This window comes from Rhinopithecus bieti, unplaced genomic scaffold (genome assembly GCF_001698545.2).
Source record: "Rhinopithecus bieti isolate Rb0 unplaced genomic scaffold, ASM169854v2 scaffold_19459, whole genome shotgun sequence".
Taxonomy (NCBI): domain Eukaryota; kingdom Metazoa; phylum Chordata; class Mammalia; order Primates; family Cercopithecidae; genus Rhinopithecus; species Rhinopithecus bieti.
Window position 1 is genome coordinate 1,927,421 of NW_016809864.1, and position 19,147 is coordinate 1,946,567.

A 19,147-nucleotide genomic window follows, 5' to 3' on the forward strand; every position below is an offset into this window, starting at 1 on the left:
TTTTGAGGCGGAGTCTCGCTCTGTCGCCCGGACTGGAGTGCAGTGGCCAGATCTCAGCTCACTGCAAGCTCCGCCTCCCGGGTTTACGCCATTCTCCTGCCTCAGCCTCCCGAGTAGCTGGGACTACAGGCGCCCGCCACCTCGCCCAGCTAGTTTTTTTGTATTTTTAGTAGAGACGGGGTTTCACTGTGTTAGCCAGGATGGTCTCGATCTCCTGACCTCGTGATCCGCCCGTCTCGGCCTCCCAAAGTGCTGGGATTACAGGCTTGAGCCACTGCGCCCGGCCTAATTTTTTTTTGTATTTTTAGTAGAGATGGGGTTTCACAATGTTGGCCAGGCTGGTCTTGAACTCCTGACCTCAAGCGATCTACCCACCTTTGGCCAGGCTGGTCTTGAACTCCTGACCTCAAGCGATCTACCCACCTTGGCCTCCCAAAGTGCTGGAATTACAGGCACGAGCCACCGGTGCCTGGCCTGAATGGTATGCTGTAAATGGGTGAATTGTCCAGTATGTGAATTTCATATCCAAAACACTCCTGGAATAAAGAAAAAGGGATAAAGGGAGCAAAGGCTTCAGGCTGCAGGACTGGCGTGGCGGCGCCACTTCCTGGCGGCGCCACTTCCTGGCGGCGCCACTTCCTGGCTGTCCTGGCTGCATGACCGTGAGCAAGTCACTTCACCTCCCAGAGCCTCAGCGGCCCCATCTGCTAGGGTTGAGAGGGACACGTGTAGGCAGTGCCTGCCATTCGAGGGACCATAAACATTCTTTCCTGGCATGCCTCCATCCTGCCCACTTCTCCCTCACACTCCAGAAGCCTCCAGAATGTCTGCTGCAGGAATGATTTCCTTGAAATCCGAACTGAAAAGACCAGGCTTTCCTGGCCAGTGATGGAAACAAATCTTCACTGTTGTCTAAGCACCGGATGTTGGAATCACACCCCACCTTCTGTCTCCAGACCCAGAGGTCCCCGCCTGTCATTTACAGTTTCAAGGCACCAAATGACCCCAATGATTTGCAAAGGATTCCCTATGGCCACCCATCTCTGCAGCCTTCAGTCCTCCCCACCCTAGTCCCTACTGTTACTGATGGCTTTGGGGGGGCTCAGGGAAGCACAGAGAAGCTGGGACTCACCCTGCAAAATAATCCAGCCCAGGAGGACTGGGTGGTGGGGGGGTCCCCACAAAGAAGCGAGTGTGTGGGCAGCTCCTCCGCACACAATGGTCCCTCAGAAACCTGTTCCAGGGGAAAACAGAGGATCTCTATCGGCAAGGCCTAAGAAAGAAATGTCTGTCTTCTTTCAGGACCTGCCCCCGCAGGCTCCAGGCCAAGAATGTCTGGCATGGGGTCTATTAAGTTTCTAAAATTATGCCTAGGTTGGAGGGTTGGTGGGGGTGAGGATCGGGAAAGGACGTGGTGGGCAGGCAGGCAGGATATCTTTATTCTGGTCCCTTATGCCCCATCCTGCACGTTGGGCAGTGGGAAGGGAGTGGAGTGTCCCTCCAGCAGATATCAGGTTGGCCCGAGAATCAACAACTCTGTGCACATGGCTTGGCAGCTCAGTTGTCTTCAGATATTGCCACAGTGCCTTCCCAGAGTGCTCAGGTTTTCCCCCGAGCAAGGGAGCAATGGGATGGAGCCCAACTTGAGCAATAAATAAGAGGAAAAAAACCATCGCCCAGTGGTCATAATCTAGAAGTGGAAACAGGGCTGCTATGGTGGGTTGTGCAAGTTATGCACTGCATAGATGCAGGAGGCACTCTTCTGAAGTATGGAGTCATGCTGTGTACAACTCAGACAACCATTCAAGGCAGACTGTAATGTAACAGGAGGGGGACCAGCTGGCTCATGGGAGCAAGCCTTCACTCTTGGGTGGGGCTGGGGAAATGTGAATCAGTGGCCAGTTTGTACGTGGAAGACAGAACAAGACCTCATTACAGTGTCAGTCCTAATTGAAATACTTAGGACTCCTCTCTCCCAGCTACTGAAATCAAAGGGGTAGGAGGAGGGAGGAAAAGTCAAGAAGAAGGCGCCTAAAAATCTGTAGGTCACCCTACCTCCCAGATACAGTTTCCAGAAAAAATACAGTACATGGCTAGGCATAGTGGCTCATGTCTCAGCAATTTGGGAGGCTGAAACAGGAGGATCACTTGAGGCCAGGAGTTCAAGACCAGCCTGGGCAACATAGTGCGACAAAAAAAAATTTTTTTTAATTAGCCAGACATGGTGGCACATCACCCCATTACACTCCAGCCTGGGCAACAGAATGAGACCCTGTCTGCAAAACATATATGTAGGAAGCCCAGTTAAACTCAAATGTCAGAGAAACAGTGAATACTTTTTTAGCATATCCTAAATACAGCCTGGGATATACTTATACTAAAAAATAATTTGTTGTTTCTCTGAGATTTGAATTTAACCAGGCATCCTGCATTTTTATTTGCTAAATCTAGCAAACTTTCCCCTAGAGGACATCCCTATGACAACACTTTTTACCACCCACCATTGCCTGGAAATGGCTATTAAATCGCAGTCAATTGGGAACAAATTTCCTCCAAGCATTTTTCCTTTTTTTTTTTCTTTTCTTTCTTTCTTTCTTTTTTTTTTTTTAAGACAGAGTCTCCCTCTGTTGCCCAGGCTGGAGTGCAGTGGTGCGATCTCGCCTCAGTGCAATCTCCGCCTCTCAGATTCAAGCGATTCTCCTGCCTCAGCCTCCTGAGTAGCTGGGATGACAGGCATGCGCCACCATGCTTGGTTAATTTTTTTGTAGTTTTAGTAAGGACGGGGTTTCACCATGTTGTCCAGACTGGTCTCGAACTCCTGACCTCAGGTGATTCACCTGCCTTGGCCTCCCAAAGTGCTGGGATTACAGGTGTGAGCCACGGCGCCCGGCCCTCCCATTTTGACTGCTGTGCAGTCCTACAGGATATGGAGTGTGACAACAATCCCCATCCAATGAAGCTTAATGGCTTCCTTCTTCCCCTCGGGGCTCTGAAATCACCACCCGCCTGGCAAAGAGGGATATGTGGGCGCCCACACAGCCATGTCACGGAGAGGATGGAAAAACAGGGTCTCAAAGCCCAAGGATCTCCTGGCACTGCCCACACCGCCAAAGCTCAGGAGAGTCAACCATGTACCAGGCTTGCTCAGCCCGGATCTAAAACGGGGGTCTCTCCAGTGAGTCAGACCAGGTCATTTCCCAGCCCAGGGACTCTGTGACTCCTGGGAGCTGCTGTGGCCTTTGGCTGCACTGTCCTCATCATTCCTGTGAAATGGGACCACCTTGGGGGCAGCCTGGAGAGTTGGTGAAGACGTGTCTCCCTCCCTGGCTTGTCCTGGGCTCTCTGGAAGGCAGGTGAAGAATGAGGAAGGAAGGGCCTTGTTGGGCAACTCCCAGCAGGTTTCTGTGGGAATGGCTGGCTGACCTCCTGTGGGTCACCTGCGGTTAGAGCAAACTGCACTTTATGCGACCAGTGGGCGGTCAGGGTCAGCCCAGCTCAGGTCACTCACATGCACAGAGAACCTGGATGGAAAGTTACCAAGGTCTGAGCAGGAGCCCTCGCAGAGACAGCAGACCTTCCCACCCCACTCCCAGCCCAGAACTGGCCACCCACGCCCTCACCCCATTCTCCCCTGACATCTCTGTTTGTCCACATCCTTGAGAAGGGCGGAGGGACAAGGACAGACTGAAAAGAGATGTTTGGAGGATGAGTCAGCCCTCTTGGGGAATGATTTCACTGTGGAACAAAGTTCGGTTACACCAGAAGCTCTGGGGCACCATCTCAGGGTCTCCCATGGCTCCTGAAGGCTTGTGGGACCCTGCTGTGGACCCTAGAATCCTGACCTCCGAAACCTGCAAAAGCGGTCCTTGTGGGGCACAGCCGATGGCCTGGGTGCCTCCTGATGGGCGAGGTCAGCCAGTCGAGTGCTTCACTCTAGGTTTTTCTTTGGATTTTTTTTGTTTTTGTTTTTTGGGGTTTGTTTTAGATGGAGTTTCACTCTGTTGCCCAGGCTGGAGTGCAGTGATACAATGTCAACTCACTGTAACCTCCACCTCCTGGGTTCAAGTGATTCTCCTGCCTCAGCCTCCCGAGTAGCTGGGACTACAGGCACCTATCATCACACCCAGCTAGTTTTTGTATTTTTAGCAGAGATGGGGTTTCACCATGTTGACCAGGCTGGTCTCGAACTCCTGACCTCAGGATCACTCTAGTTTTTGTTTCCACTTCTGAATCCCTATGGGATGGAGCGAGAGAGACTGGACACTCACATTGACAGAGAGACCAGAGCTCCTGGGTCACCTGGGGGAATAAGCGATGCAGCCAGATGCCAGGTCCCAGGACTGCCTTCTCCTGACCATCTGGGTAATTCAGACACAGCCGGGTCTGAGATGCCAGAGGGTGTTGTTCCGCCTGTTTAGACCTGCCCCACCTTGAAGACATCGGTGATTCACAGTCTCCCCTAGAACCTACAATTCCTGGAGGGTGGGGCCCCTGCTAATTCAAGCTGGTCTCCTAGGAGAGCTCCCAGAGGGCAAGGGTAGTCAGGGAAGGCTTCCAGGAGGAAGTGGCTCTTGTTGAAGGCTAAGTCAGAGTTAAGTGGGAGAGGAGCAGGAAGGGTGTCCTTGCAGGGGGCACAGCAAGACGGAGGATGTGGCATGTGCTGGCTTGGCAGTTCACACTGGTGGAACCAAGGGCACAGAAGTGGCTGGGAAAAAGCCCAGACAGAAAGGACATCTCAGAAACGAGGATTCGCACTCCAAGCGCTGGCCTCACCCTGCCACATGTTGTCAGATGACCGGGCGGGCCACTTCTCTTGCTGAATGTTTATCTCCTTATCTCTAAAATGGAACCGACAGTTGAGATCAATGCCTGTGCTCTGTGGGGTTCCTCTGCTCCCTGGCAGGCCCTGAGATTTGGACATTTGCACATGACCCATCTCATTCATTCCCAGCAACACCAGTCAACAGTGGAGCCGTTATGCCCATTGTACAGATGGGGCAGCTGAGGCTTGTGCAGGCTCAGAAGGACATCCCAGTTTCTCTCACTCTCCTTTCTCCCTCCTACGGATGCTGGGACAAATGACCACAAACTGGGTGGCTTAAAACAACAGAAATTGATTGTCACAGTTCTGGAGGCTGGAAGTCTGAAATCAAGGTGTCAGAGGGCTGGTCCTTCCAGAGGCCTTTCTTTTCTTCTTTTTTGAGATAGAGTCTCACTCTGTCACCCAGGCTGCAGTGCAGTGGCATGATCTTGGTTCACTGCAACCTCCACCTCCCGGGTTCAAGCAATTTTCCTGCCTCAGCCTCCCAAGTAGCTGGAATTACAGGCATGTGCCACCAGGCCTGGCTAATTTTTGTATTTTTACTAGAGACGGGGTTTCACCATGTTGGCCAGGCTGGTCCCGAACTCCTGACCTCAAGTGACCTGCCCACCTCGACCTCCCGAAGTGTTAGGATTACAGGCGTGAACCACTGTGCCCAGCTCTTTTTTTTTTTTTTAAAGACGGGGTCTTACTCTGTGCCCAGGCTGGAATGCAATGGCACAACTTCAGCTCACTGCAACCTCCACCTCTAGGGCTCAAGGGATCCTCCCATCTTGGCCTCCCAGAGTGCTGGAATCACAAGTATGAATCAGTGTGCCCGGCTTGGTTTCACCTTTTAGTTGTTACAAATTTCTTCTTACTTCCTCTGATATGCCTACTAGAAAATTTAAACTTACCTAGTGGCATGCATTACCCTGCAGCCAGACCAGCTCTGTTCTAGACATCAGGCAGTTCTAACAGCAGGGAGTCAGTTCAGTGATTGTCATGACAGCGAATGCATGGCTTCCAGGACCCTGCCGCCCGCTGTCGGATGGGGCTGGGCACGAACCCAACAGGCCGGGTCTGAGTGCCTCACTCACAGATTCTTTTCCAGCACCCAGCTCAGCAGCTGGCATCGGGTGGACACCCAGTCGGTACACACTGGGAGAATGAATGAATGAACAAAGGAAGGAGGGAGAGACCAAGCTGGGGCTCTGGGAGGAAACGAGGCAGGAAAGTCCCAGGAGACAGCGGCCGAGGAAAGAACGCAGATTCCAGAAAGAAAAGCGACACCAGAGCCCCATCTCCCCTGGGGTGTAAACAGCACGGGCAACCACTCAGTAAAGACCCTGGGCGCGGTGGCTCATGCCTGTAATCCCAGCACTTTTGGAAGGCTGAGACGAGTGGATCACCTGAGGTCAGGAGTTCAACACCAGCCTGGCCAACATGGTGAAACCCCATCTCTACTAAAAATACAAAAATTAGCTGGGCATGATGGCACATGCCTGTAATCCCACCTACTCAGGAGGCTGAGGCAGGAGAATAGCTTGAACCTGGGAGGCGGAGGTTGCAGTGAGCCGAGATTGCACCATTGCACTCCAGCCTGGGCAACAAGAGTGAAACTCCGTCTCGATAAACAAATAAATAAATAGCCAGGTGTGGTGGTGCATGCCTGTAATCCCAGCTTCTCAGGAGGCTGAGGCAGGAGAATCACTTGAACCTGGGAGGCGGAATGAATCGAGATTGCACCACTGCAGTCCAACCTGGGAGACAGAGTGAGACTATGTCTTTAAAAAAAAAAAAAAAAAAAGAATAAAGTAATAAAAAAAGAAAAGTGAAGACCTACATGGTATAATAAAAGATATCTATTTGGTCTTTGTCCCCTGTCACTGGTTCCTGGCACAGAGCTGCTAAAGCCCTTGGACCCTCCTCAGTGATTAGAGTCTCTTTCGTATGCTAATGAGATGACTCCAGATGACTCAGTGTGGGGGTACCTAGACAGCTTTGGAATGCTTAGAGGGTTAGAAGGTTCAGTTCATCCCCTCCTCACCTCTGGGGAGGGGAGAGGGACTAGGAATTGGGTCCAAACAGCAATGTCCATGATTTAATCAATTATGCCTACGTCATGAAACCTCACTAAGAACCACTACATAGGTTTCCGGGAGCGCCCAGGTTGGCAAATACATCCACTACCTGGGAGGTGAGGCACCCCAACTCCACGGGAACGGTGGCCCTACATTCGGGGCCCTTCCAGACCCCACCCTATGCGTCTCTGCATTTGGCTGTTTGTATCTTTCATAATAAACCGTAGTAGTGCTGGACACCGTGGCTCCCACCTGGAATCCCAGTGCTTTGGGAGGCTGAAGCAGGTAGATCCCTTGAGGCCAGGGATTTGAGACCAGCCTGGGCGACATAGTGAGACCCCATCTCTACAGAAAAATTTTTTTTAATTAGCCAGGCATGGTATCGAGTGACTGTGGTCCCAGCTACTCGGAAGCCTGAGGTGGGAGGATTGCTTGAGGCTAGGAGGTTGAGGCTGCAGTCGGCTATGATTGTGCCACTGTACTCTAGCCATGGCTGACAGAGTGAGACCCTGTCTCAACAAAACAAAACAAAAAACAAAACAAAACAAAACAAAATAAAACAAAGAAAAAAAGAATGGGGCTTTTTATGAATAACAAAAGATGTACCTCTCATCTTTGCCACTCAGGAAATTACAAGGATCTTAGAAGCTCTGTCAGGTATCTGAGGCAAAGACCAAATACATATTTCCTGTTGTATCACAATATCACAGACTACCCTCTGGCCTTTGAACACAGATCCCTTACAGTCAGATGATCATAAATGCCAAAAGATGCCCAGTGTGGGCAACATAGGAAGACTGCATCGCTACAAAAATTCTTAAAAATTTACTGGGCATTGTGATGCACATGTGTGGTCCCAACTACTCAGGAGGCTGAGGCAGGAGGATCACCTGAGCCCAAGAGGTTGAGGCTGCAGTGAGCTGTGATTGAGCCACTGCACTCCAACCTGGACAACAGAACAAGACTCTATCTCAAAAAAAAAAAAAAAAAAAAAAGATGCTGGCAGGGTGCAGTGGCTCATGCCTATAATCCCAACACTTTGGGAGGCCGAGGCAGGCAGATCACCTGAAGGGTCAGGAGTTCGAGACCAGCCTGGTCAACATGGTGAAACCCTATCTCTACTAAAAATACAAAAATTCAGGCGTGGTGGCGCAAGCCTGTGGTCTCAGCTGCTTGAGAGACTGAAGCAGGAGGATTGCTTGAACCCAGCAGGCAGTGGTTGCAGTGAGCCGAGCTCACACCAATACACTTCAACCTGGGAAACAGAGCGAGACTCCAACTCAAAAAATACATAAATAGAAATAAAAAAAAGATGCCAGCACATTGCTAAAATCCCATCAGTCCTTAATGATACAGTCCACCATCCCTTGAAATGTATGAAAATGTCCCCTAGGGTAAGGCTGCCCAGGCTTGCAGGCTTCCATTCTATCTTATCAAGTTCCAAAAGCAAGGGCAGTCCCAGCAACATATGGATTTACTCTTTTTTTTTTTTTTGACGGAGCTTTGCTCTGTCACCCAGGCTGGAGTGCAGTGGCACGACTCACTGCAACCTCTGCCTCCTGGGTTCAAGGGATTCTCCTGCCTCAGCCTCCCGAGTAAACGGGACTACAGGCTTATGCCACCACACCTAGCTAATTTTCATATATTTAGTAGACACAGGGTTTCACCATATTGGTCAAGCTGGTCTCAAACTCCTGACCTTGTGATCCGCCCACCTTGGCCTCCCAAAATGCTGGAATTACAGGGGTGAGCCACCGTGCCTGGCCTACATGGATTCAATCTTGCAGGCATCTGGTGTAACTGAGCCAAGGGACAATGCCACCTCTTGATCTAAGCCTCTTTGAAGGTGTTAATGTAACATTAAATATCCTTCCTTCTGTAAGCTATTTATTTATTCACTCATTCATTCATTCATTTTATTTATTTGAGACAGGGTCTCACTGTGTCACGCAGGCTGGAGTTCAGCAGCTTAATCATAGCTCACCACAGCCTCAACCCCCCCGAGATCAAACGACCCTCCCACCTCAGCCTCCCAAGCAGCTGAGACTACAGGTGCATGCCACCACAACCAGCTTTAAAAAAAATTTTTTTTTCACAGAGATGGGGTCTCACTATGTTGCCCAAGCTGGTCTCAAACTCCTGGGCTCAAGTGATCCTCCCCACTCAGCTGCTGGGATTACAGGCATGAGCCACTGCACCTGGCCATAACCCATTTATTTATTCACCCTTTTACCTCCAGCTATTTTTGTTTCTTCTCTCCATTTATGCACAAACTTTTTCCCCTTTGGAAGGAACATTCTGTTCTGCCACTGTGCTGGTCCAGATTGCAGGCAGAAATACTAGTGTAGCAGGTGCCTCCTCTGGCACCTGCTACAAATTCGGGAGAGCCCTGAATTTGTAATCAGCCAGGCAGAAGTAGGGGTAGCCTGGGGACGCCATTTGCACTGGTGTCTGAAGTGGGAGCAGTCCTGTGGGACTGAGCCCTTTGACTGTGCAGTCTGCACTAACTGTGGGCAGCTTCTCTCCAGACTCAATTAAATTGCTAGCCATGCAGTTGGCGTCACAGAATCTGGACAGCGTCCTTGATGGGCTCCCTAGGCTTTCGTTGTGTGCGATGGGCTAACAGCAAGATAGTTTCTCTCTGGCCATGGGGCCAGTGGCTGTTGTCCCCGCCTCCCAGTGGGTGGAGCATTTACAGGGGTGGGGAGAGGACTCTTCATAGAGCTGCAAATTAAAAACCCAGCACTGGCCGGGCACGGTGGCTCACGCCTGTGATCCTAGCACTTGGGGAGGCCAAGGTGGGCGGATCACAAGGTCAGGAGTTCGAGTTCAGCCTGGCTAACATGGTGAAACCCCGTCTCTACTAAAAATACAAAAAATAGCTAGGTGTGGTGGTGCATGATGGTGGGTGCCTGTAATCCCAGCTACTCAGGAGCCTGAGGCAGGAAAGTCACGTGAACCTGGGAGGTGGAGGTTGCAGTGAGCCGAGATTACACCACTGCACTCCAGCCTGGGCAACAGAGCGAAACTCAGTCTCAAAAAAAAACAAAAAAACAAAACCCAAACCCAGCACTTGCTGGCGCGGTGGCTTACGCCTGTAATCCCAGCACTTTGGGAGGCCAAGGCGGGCGGATGGCTTGAAGTCAGGAGTTCGAGACCAGCCTGGCCAACGTGGCAAAAACCCCTCTCTACTAAAAATACAAACTTTAGCTGGGCGTGGTGGCACTTACCTGTAATCCCAGCTACTTGGGATGCTGAAGCAGGAGAATCACATGAACCTGGGAGGCAGAGGTTGCAGTGAGTCAAGATCACACCACTGTACTCTAGCCTGGGTGACAAAACAAGACTTCGTCTCAAAAACAAAAAAACCCCAGCACTGCTGGGCTCAGAGGACGCGTCTCCACATGGCATGATGAGGCAAAGACCAGTGCTCCAAAGGCCCTAAATGTCATGTGACCTATGTGCACTTCACCCTATGGTGAGAAGCTGCCAACTCAGTCCTCTTCAGGGATCAGGCAAGAGACAGAAACGGGAAAAGCAAGCTGAGTGTAACGATTATAACCACAGGGCATTCTTGGCTTATATTCCACTTTCCCTTTCTTTTTTCTTTTCTTTTTTTTTTTTTGAGACAGTCTCAGTCTGCTGCCCCGGCTGGAATGCAGTGGCATGATCATAGCTCACTGCAGCCTTGACTTCCCGGGTTCAAACCACCCTCCCGCCTCAGCTTCCTGAGTAGCTGGAACCACAGGTGCATGCCACCACATCTGATTAATTTTTTAAAATTTTTCTTTTGTAGAGATGGGGTCCTGCTATGTTGCCCAGGCTGATCTTCAACTCCTGGCCTCAAGCGATCTTCCCACCTTGGCCTCTGATATAGTTTGGATATTTGTCCCAGACTACATCTCATGTTGAAATGTAATCCGTGCTGGGTGCAGTGGCTCATGCCTGTAATTCCAGCACTTTGGGAGGCTGAGGCGGGCGGATCACCCCAAGGTTGGGAGTTCGAGACCAGCCTGACCAACATGGAGAAACCCCCCGTCTCTTAAGCTAAAAATAAAAATTAGGCCAGCGTGGTGGCTCATGCCTGATCCTTCCAGCTACTAGGGAGGCTGAAGCAAAGACATGCGCTGGAACGCTGCCTGGGAAGGCGGGAGTTGCAGTGAGGCAAGATTGTGTCATTGCACTCCCAGCCTGGGCAACAGGCGAAACTCTGTCTCAAAAAAAAAAAAAAAAAAAAAAAAGTGTGGCTCTCCTCCCAACACTCTCTCTTGCTCCTGTTCTCACCATGGGACATGCCTGTTCCCCCTCTGCCTTCCACCATGACTGTAGTCTTCCTGAGGCCTCCCCAGAAGCTGAACAGAGGCCAGCATCATGCTTCCTGTACAGCCTACAGAACTGTGAGCCCAGTAAACCTCAGTTCTTTATAAATTATCCAGTCACGGGTATGTTTTTTTTGTTTGTTTTCTTTGGTTTTTTTTTTTTTTTTTTGCGACGGAGTCTCTCTCCATTGCCCAGGCTGGAGTGCAGTGGCGTGATCTCAGCTCACTGCAAGCTCCACCTCCCGGGTTCACGCCATTCTCCTGCCTCAGCCTCCCGAGTAGCTGGGACTACAGGTGCCCGCCACCACGCCCGGCTAATTTCTTGTATTTTTTGGTAGAGATGGGGTTTCACCCTGTTAGCCAGGATGGTCTTGATCTCCTGACCTCGTGATCTGCCCACCTCGGCCTCCCAAAGTGCTGGGATTACAGGCATGAGCCACCACACCCGGCTACCCAGTCGCAAGTATGTTTTTACAGTAATGCAAGAATGCCTAAAACAGCCTCCCAAAGCACTGGGATTATAGACGTGAGCCACTGCAGCCAGCCCACTTTCCCACTTTTGAAGGTGATGTGGAAAAAACAGGTCATTTCTATTCTGTGAAAGAATTGGCAGCACAAGTATGATGATATTAGGAACTTATTCTCAGCCTCTGGTCAGGGAGACAGACAATAGGGAGTGGTGGGGACTGTGACAAACTGAAGGGCAAGGCCCCATGTAACAGGCGCAACAGGCACTGTCATGGTCCTGCCCACATCTCCCTCAGCAGCTGCTGCTCCAGGACATGTCAACACTGCACGCTTGGCTCGCCATTTGTGACTTTTCTTTTTTGAGACGTTCTCATTCTGTTGCCCTGGCTGGAGTGCAGTGGTGCCATCACGGCTTACTGCAGCCTCAACTTCCTGGGCTCAGGTGATCCTCCCATCTCAGCCTCCTGAGTACCTGGGACTACAGGCACACTCCACTACACCTAGTTAATATTTTTTTTGAGATGGAGTTTCGCAGTTGTTGCCCAGGCTGGAGTGCAATGGCACAATCTCAGCTCACTGCAACCTCTGCCTCCCAGGTTCAAGTGATTCTCCTGCCTTAGTCTCCCGAGTAGCTGGGAATATAGGCATATGCCACCACGCCCAACTAATTTTGTATTTTAAGACGGGATTTCTCCATGATGATCAGGCTGGTCTTGAACTCCTGACCTCAGGTGAGCCGCCTACCTCGGCCTCCCAGAGTACTGGGATTACAGGCATGAGCCACTGCACCCAACCCCAGCCAATTTTTATATTTTTTGCAGAGATGGGGTCTTGCTATGTAGGCCAGGCTGATCTTTAACTCCTGGATTCTAGCCATCCTTCTGCCTCAGCCTCCCAAAGTGCTGGGATTACAGGCATGAGCCACCGAACCTGGCCCACCCATGACTTTCTACTTGAAGTTTTCTTCTTGGCCTACGTGCAGAACAGACTGGTATTAACTCCCTCCATCAAGGATGGACAGGAGTCGGAATGAAACATCCTAGCCCCCTTAACCCTCAGGAAGCACAACCTGTGTTCTACTCAGCTCCCCTGGAGTCCCAGGCAGGATGCAGCCCCAGCTGCCCACAAGAGTGGCCAGCTCCCTGACACCCTGTAGTGTGTGTGGATTCCTTCCCTGCCCTGACTCTCTTCCCAGCTGCTTGTGAGTGCTTCCTGAGATCCCCTTCCTAGTAAACCACTGGCGGCCAGATCCTAAGATCCTGCTCTCAGAGCCTCTGAGGCATTGCAAACTAAGATAAGAAACCAGCTGCTACATCTCTGCAGCCCATTTTTGCTGGGTGGGAAGGCAAGACCTTCCCATTTTTTTCAAAAGAAACCAAGATCCAAAGTTTCTCATGAAACCTTCTGAGGGTTCATTGCCAGCTCAAATTAAACAATGCAGAACAAAATGAAACAAAACATGTCTGCAGGCCCGCTCCGGCCCTCGGCCTTGCCAATTCAGAGCTGCTGGTGGCTGACGAGGGTGGAGGCAGTGGGGATGTGAACGGAGGGTGTGCTTGGGAGACTTGCCCTGGCAGCCTGGTGGCGAAAGCTCAGAGGAGGTACCACCATAAGCCAGGCGGTGTGACTTGCTCATGGGACCCCAGCTGGAAGCATCTGGACCGCCTGGCACGGCCGCCCTCGGGCTGTCAAGAGACCCAGAGTAAACACAGCCTGAACGCTTTCCCAAACATGCAGACCCCAAGCCGCCTGCGGCCTCCCCCTGCTCCCTGGGTGGAGAGATATCCCAAGACCCCTCTGCCTGCCTGACATCTGAGCTCAGGCCCAGGAAAAACAAACCCGGGGCAGCTGGAGTGCCCCAGGGAAGAGGCAGCAGTCACGGGAGAGTCACTTCTAGACCGCACACTTGTGAACTTCGTTTTAATTCTCTGCAGATGGAGGCTGTCTTTACAGATTCCCACCTCCCTACACAGCCCCCTTCTTTCCTCTTGCAGAGAAAACAAAAACGGTGTCTCTTGAGATTGCTTTTGCACCGTTTCTGGGGGTTATTTAAAGTCATTGCTTTTCTGCTGTCTTTTCAGAATGTAAATTAAGAATACAAGGTGTCCTGAAGGATACTGGAGGGGTAGGTGGTGATGTGAAATTTCAGTTTTGTGTGTTTATTGTTCTGAACCGCCCAAACCCACCCATGCCTGCTCTAAACTGTGGAATATGCTTAGTGGATTTTAAGTTGGAGCTACATTCACGGAAGAGAAAGAAATTTCTGAGAGCAGACCTTTCGTGGGCCTCTGTGAACCAGGTATTTCGTATATCATTAGTTCATTTAATCATCATCATGACCCAATTAGTTGTATAGTTTCGTATAATGAATATATATATATATTTGAAATGGAGTCTCACTCTGTCGCCCAGGCTGGAGCGCAGTGGCACAATCTCGGCTCACTGCAAGCTCCACCTCCTGGGTTTACGCCATTCTCCTGCCTCAGCCTCCCGAGTAGCTGGGACTACAGATGCCCGCCACCACGCCTGGGTAATTTTTTGTATTTTTAGTAGAGACGGGGTTTCACAGTGTTAGCCAGGATAGTCTCGATCTCCTGACCTTATGATCCGCCTGCCTTGGCCTTCCAAAGTGCTGGGATTACAGGTGTGAGCCACCGCGCTTGGTCAAACATATTTTTTAGATAGCAAAGGGAATTTATTTGCTCATATAGTTGGCAAGTCTGTGGTAAGGACTTCAGGCATAGGTGAATCCAGGAGCACAAATGCCATCATCAAGAATTTCTCAGGCTGGGCGTGGTGGCTCACACCTGTAATCCCAACACTTTGGGAGGCTGAGGCGGGCAGATCACGAGGTCAGGAGTTCAAAATCAGCCTGGCCAGCATGGTGAAACCTCGTCTCTACTAAAAATACAAAAATTAGCCAGGTAAGATGGTGCACACCTTTAGTCTCAGCTACTCAGGAGGCTAAGGCAGGAGAATCACTCGAACCCAGGAGGCAGAGGTTGTGGTGAGCTGAGATTGCACCACTGCACTCTAGCCTGGGTGACAGAGCGAAACTTTGTCTCAAAAAAAAAAAAGGGATCTCTCTCGGCCAGGTACAGTGGCTCACCCCTGTAATCCCGGCACTTTGGGAGGTCGAGGTGGGCAGATTACCTGAGGTCCGGAGTTCGAGACCAGCCCAGCCAACATGGTGAAACCCCGTCTGTACTAAAAATACAAAAATTAGCTGGGTGTGGTGGCAGGTGCCTGTAATCCTAGCTACCTGGGAGGCTGAGGCAGGAGACTCTCTTGAGCCCAGGAGGCGGAGATTGCAAAGAGCCAAGATCGTGCCATTACACTCCAGCCTGGGTGACAAGAGCAAAACTCCATCTCAAAAAAATTTTTTGTTAATTTTTTTAAAAGAAGAATCACTCTCTTGGCCAGATGTGATGGCTCACACTTGTAATCTCAGAACTTTTGGAGGTCGAGGCAGGAGGATCACTTAAGCTCAGGAGATCAAAACCAGCCTGGGCAACATAGTAAGACCCCATCTCTACCAAAAAATATAAATAAATAATTTCTCTCTCTCCATTTTTCGCCTCTGCTCTCCTCTGTGATTATATTATTCATTATCAGGTAGGCCTTTCCCTCAGAGGGGCAAAGAGGGCCTCCAGCAGTTCCAGCCTTATCCCCAACCAACTAAACATTTTTGGTGCAAAGAGAATATTTATTTTCCAATAGTTCCAGCCAAAATCCCACGACTGAATCTCACTGGTCCAGTGTGGGTCACGTGCCAATCCTCTGGTCAATATCTATGGTTACAGCGATAGAATTCATGATAACAAGCCCCTCCCTGGAGTCAGACTGTCAGGCTCACTAGAATAGAAATGGAGATGGGTAGTTACTGTCCTCAGAAGGAGCACTAGATGCTGACATTCAAAAATAACAGATGCCTACCACAGTGGGGCATGTGAGAAGAACAGGTGAGTCCCATGACATCTTGCACAGTAAGGCTGCCGTGACAGTTGCACAGGTTGTGCACTGCACATCTCTAGAGGGGCTCCATTTATGTTCACTGTCACCCTATGTTTATAGATTTATCATGATACATTTCCAACAGACTGCAGTAAACATCTTCAGGAAGGGAAGTGTGATCAACTAAAAGTGAAAAACACAGCCACGGTATTTTGCAACTCTTCCCGTCAAGAGGTAGAGTCTATTTCCTTACCCCTCAAATCTGGGTGGTCTCGAGACTTGCTTTGACCAATAGAATATGGTGGAAGTAACACTATAAATTTTGAGGCTAAGCCTTAAGAGGCTTGGTTTCCACTCTGACCCTCCTGGCATGCTGCCTGAGACTGCCCCGTAAGACTATCCCACAAGAAGGCAAAGAGCCCCCAGGAGGATGAGAGGTCACATGAAGGAGACCCAAGGTGTCCCAACCAACCAGCTCTAGACTGGAGGACCCAGGAAGGTAAGACAAACTGCTGGGGTGAACTGTGCTGTGTCAACTCATCAAAGCTGATAACTCAATTTCCCAGAACTCCCCCCCCATATGGTTCTGGTTAGAGTTGTCCACAAGAGGAAGATGGGTGAAATTTGGAGGGTGGAGACGAAGCAGTGGCCGCGACTCTCTGAAGGTCAATGTGGTCTGGTGTGATGATGGTGTCTCCCGAGATCACCTCCCAAATAACTGGGTTTTTTGGTTTGTTTGTTTGTTTTGTTTTGTTTTTTGAGACAGGGTCTCACTCTCTCACCCAGGCTGGAATGCAGTGGTGCAATCTCGGTTCACTGCAGCCTCTGCCTCCTAGGCTCAAGCAATCCTCCCACATCAGCCTCCTGAGTAGCTGGGACTACAGGCACATACCACCATTCCCGGCTCACGTATGCATTTTTAGTGGAGACAGGGTTTCGCCATGCTGCCCAGGCTGGTCTCCAACTCCTGGGCTCAAGCAATCTGCCCACCTCCACCTCCCAAAGTGCTGGGATTACAGGTGTGAGCCACCGTGCCTGACTCCAGATAAACTACTTGCGCCCAAATTTCTGTCTCAGTATCAGCCTCTGAGGCAACGAAGTCTAAGACAGGCTTCTTAGGAAACTCTGAGTTCCCCTAGGTTGTGTGCTGAAGGAATGCAGTGACAGAAATCAGAAAGAGATCAACCTCCCCTTTTAATCTTTCATTATTCATTCATTTTACAGTCAATGAGCCACTGCCGTGTGCCCACGCCGGAGACAGAAAGAGCCCAGAACTTGGAGTCAGCCAAGCTAGTTCTAACTCCAGCCCTGAGACACAGACAAGTCCCCTAAGCTCTTGGAGCCTCATCGGATCATCACAATGGTCCTACGAGGCAGGAAACCTCATGATCCCCAGTGCCCATGAGGAAATGGAACCACAGAGAAGTTGGGTGACCTGCCTAAGGTCACACAGCTAAACAGTGGCAGAGCCAGGATTTGAACCTGGGAGTCAATTCCAGATCCCATGCGTTTAGTAACTTTCCCAGGAGTTCCAGAGACTGGGCTGACTGATGAAAGTTCCAGAAATTAGGACTTGTTCCAATAAATGGTATGAATTAGTTCCCCAATGCTTGTGAGAAAGATCCCACTACTTTACTTTAAAAAAAACAAAACAAAACAAAACAAAAAACTTCTTTTTATATAGTGAGTCAGAGTCTTGCTGGAGTGCAGTGGTGCAATCTCAGCTCACTGCAATCTCTGCCTCCCGGGTTCAGGCGATTCTCCTGCCTCAGCCTCCCAAGTAGCTGGGATGACAGGCTCATACCACCATGCTCTGCTAATTTTCGTAATTTTTTTTTTTTTTAAGACAGTCTCACTCTGTCGCCCAGGCTGGAGTGCAGTGGCATGATCTTGGCTCACTGCAAGCTCTGCCTCCCAGGTTCACGCTATTCTCCTGCCTCAGCCTCCACCTGGGACTACAGGTGCCCGCCACCACGCCCAGCTAATTATTTGTGTGTCTTTTTAGTAGAGACAGGGTTTCACTGTGTTAGCCAGGATGGTCTCGATCTCCTGACCTTGTGATCTGCCTGCCTCGGCCTCTCAAAGTGCTGGGATTACAGGCATGAGCCACCGCACCCAGCCTTTTTTTTTTTTTTTTTTTTTTGAGACAGAGTCTCACTCTATTGCCTGGGCTGGAGCTGCTCACCTCAACTTTGACCCCATTGACCCCCTGGGCTCCAGTGATCCTCCTGCCTCAGCATCCTGTGTAGCTGGAACTACAGGTGCACACCACCACACCCGGCTAATTGTTCCGTATTTTTTGTAGAGATGGAATTTTGCCATGTTGCCCAGGTTGGTCTCAAACTCCTGGGCTCAAGCAATCCACTGACCTTGGCCTCCAAAAGTGCTGGGATTTGCAGGCATGAGCCACTGCACCTGGCCGAAACAATTTTTTATTTTTATTTTTTTGAGTTAGAGTTGCGCTCTTTTACCCAGACTGGAGAGCAGTGGTGCGATCTCAGCTCACTGCAGCCTTCACCTTCTGGGTTCAAGTGATTCTCCTGTCTCAGCCTCCTGAGTAGCTGGTATTACAGGCACTTGCCACCACACCAGGCAATTTTTTTTTTTTTTTTTTTTTTTTGTATTTTTAGTAGGGATGGATTTTACCATGTTGACCAGGCTGGTCTCAAACTCCTGACCTCAAGAGATCCGCCCGCCTCAGCCTCCCAAAGTGTTGGGATTACAGGCGTGAGCCACCACGCACAGCTGACAAATTATTTTTAAAATCCAAAATGTTTCTATTTCCTATTTTAATGCAGAAAAGTGTTACCCTGAACACTGACCTAATGCATCACTCATAACATGGTTCTAGGTCAACTACAAAGGGCCTCTCCACTTCAATTTTTTTCCTGCATCTTACATTTCAGTATCTTTACTCTTCCATGGAAACTTCACTTATTTAAGCCGGATGGAATATGAGCAAGCCCCCCTTGCTACAGGGGGAAAGCCCTTGCCTCTCAGATGCCTACCTTCCCAGACACCCCCTGCCAAGCTTCTGTTTTGTTTTTGAGTCAAAGTTTGCTCTGTCACCCAAGCTGGAGCACAGTGGCACAATCTTGGCTCACTGTAGCCTCTACCTCCTGGGCTCAGGTGATCCTCCCACCTCAGCCTCCCAAGTGGCTGAGGCTACAGGCACGCACCACCAAACCTAGCTAAACAAGCTTCTTCCAACCTGATCCCATCCCCCTAGGAACCCGGGTGTAGACGGCCTCTCTTACCTTTGCTGCAGAAGCGTCTCTCCTTCCTAGCCCCAGGGGCTGTGTCATGCACATGACCAACGCTGGCCAGTCGCTACCCAGCATCTCCTGAGCCTCAGTGATTGCTCCAGTAACGGACATGTGATCCAAGCTGAGCCAATGACAATCAACCCCAAGAGCCTTGCTGGAGCTCCTGGAATAAGACGAATTGTTTACAAGGCTGGTGAGATGAAAGCCTGGAGCTGTCTGGCACCATCTTTACCAACAGGTAGAGCAAGCCCACTG

The 19,147-nt window shown here is 50.3% G+C and overlaps 1 protein-coding gene across 1 annotated transcript in view; it reads right to left on the reverse strand.

The window, feature by feature from the left end:
* Positions 1–18,906, reverse strand: part of LITAF (lipopolysaccharide induced TNF factor) — an 82,708-nt gene extending 63,802 nt beyond the window's left edge. The window contains exon 1 of the mRNA XM_017890681.1: positions 18,884–18,906. The gene's annotated coding sequence lies outside the window, so the exon portion shown is untranslated. The remainder of the gene's footprint in view (positions 1–18,883) is intronic.
* Positions 18,907–19,147: the final 241 nt, after the last annotated feature.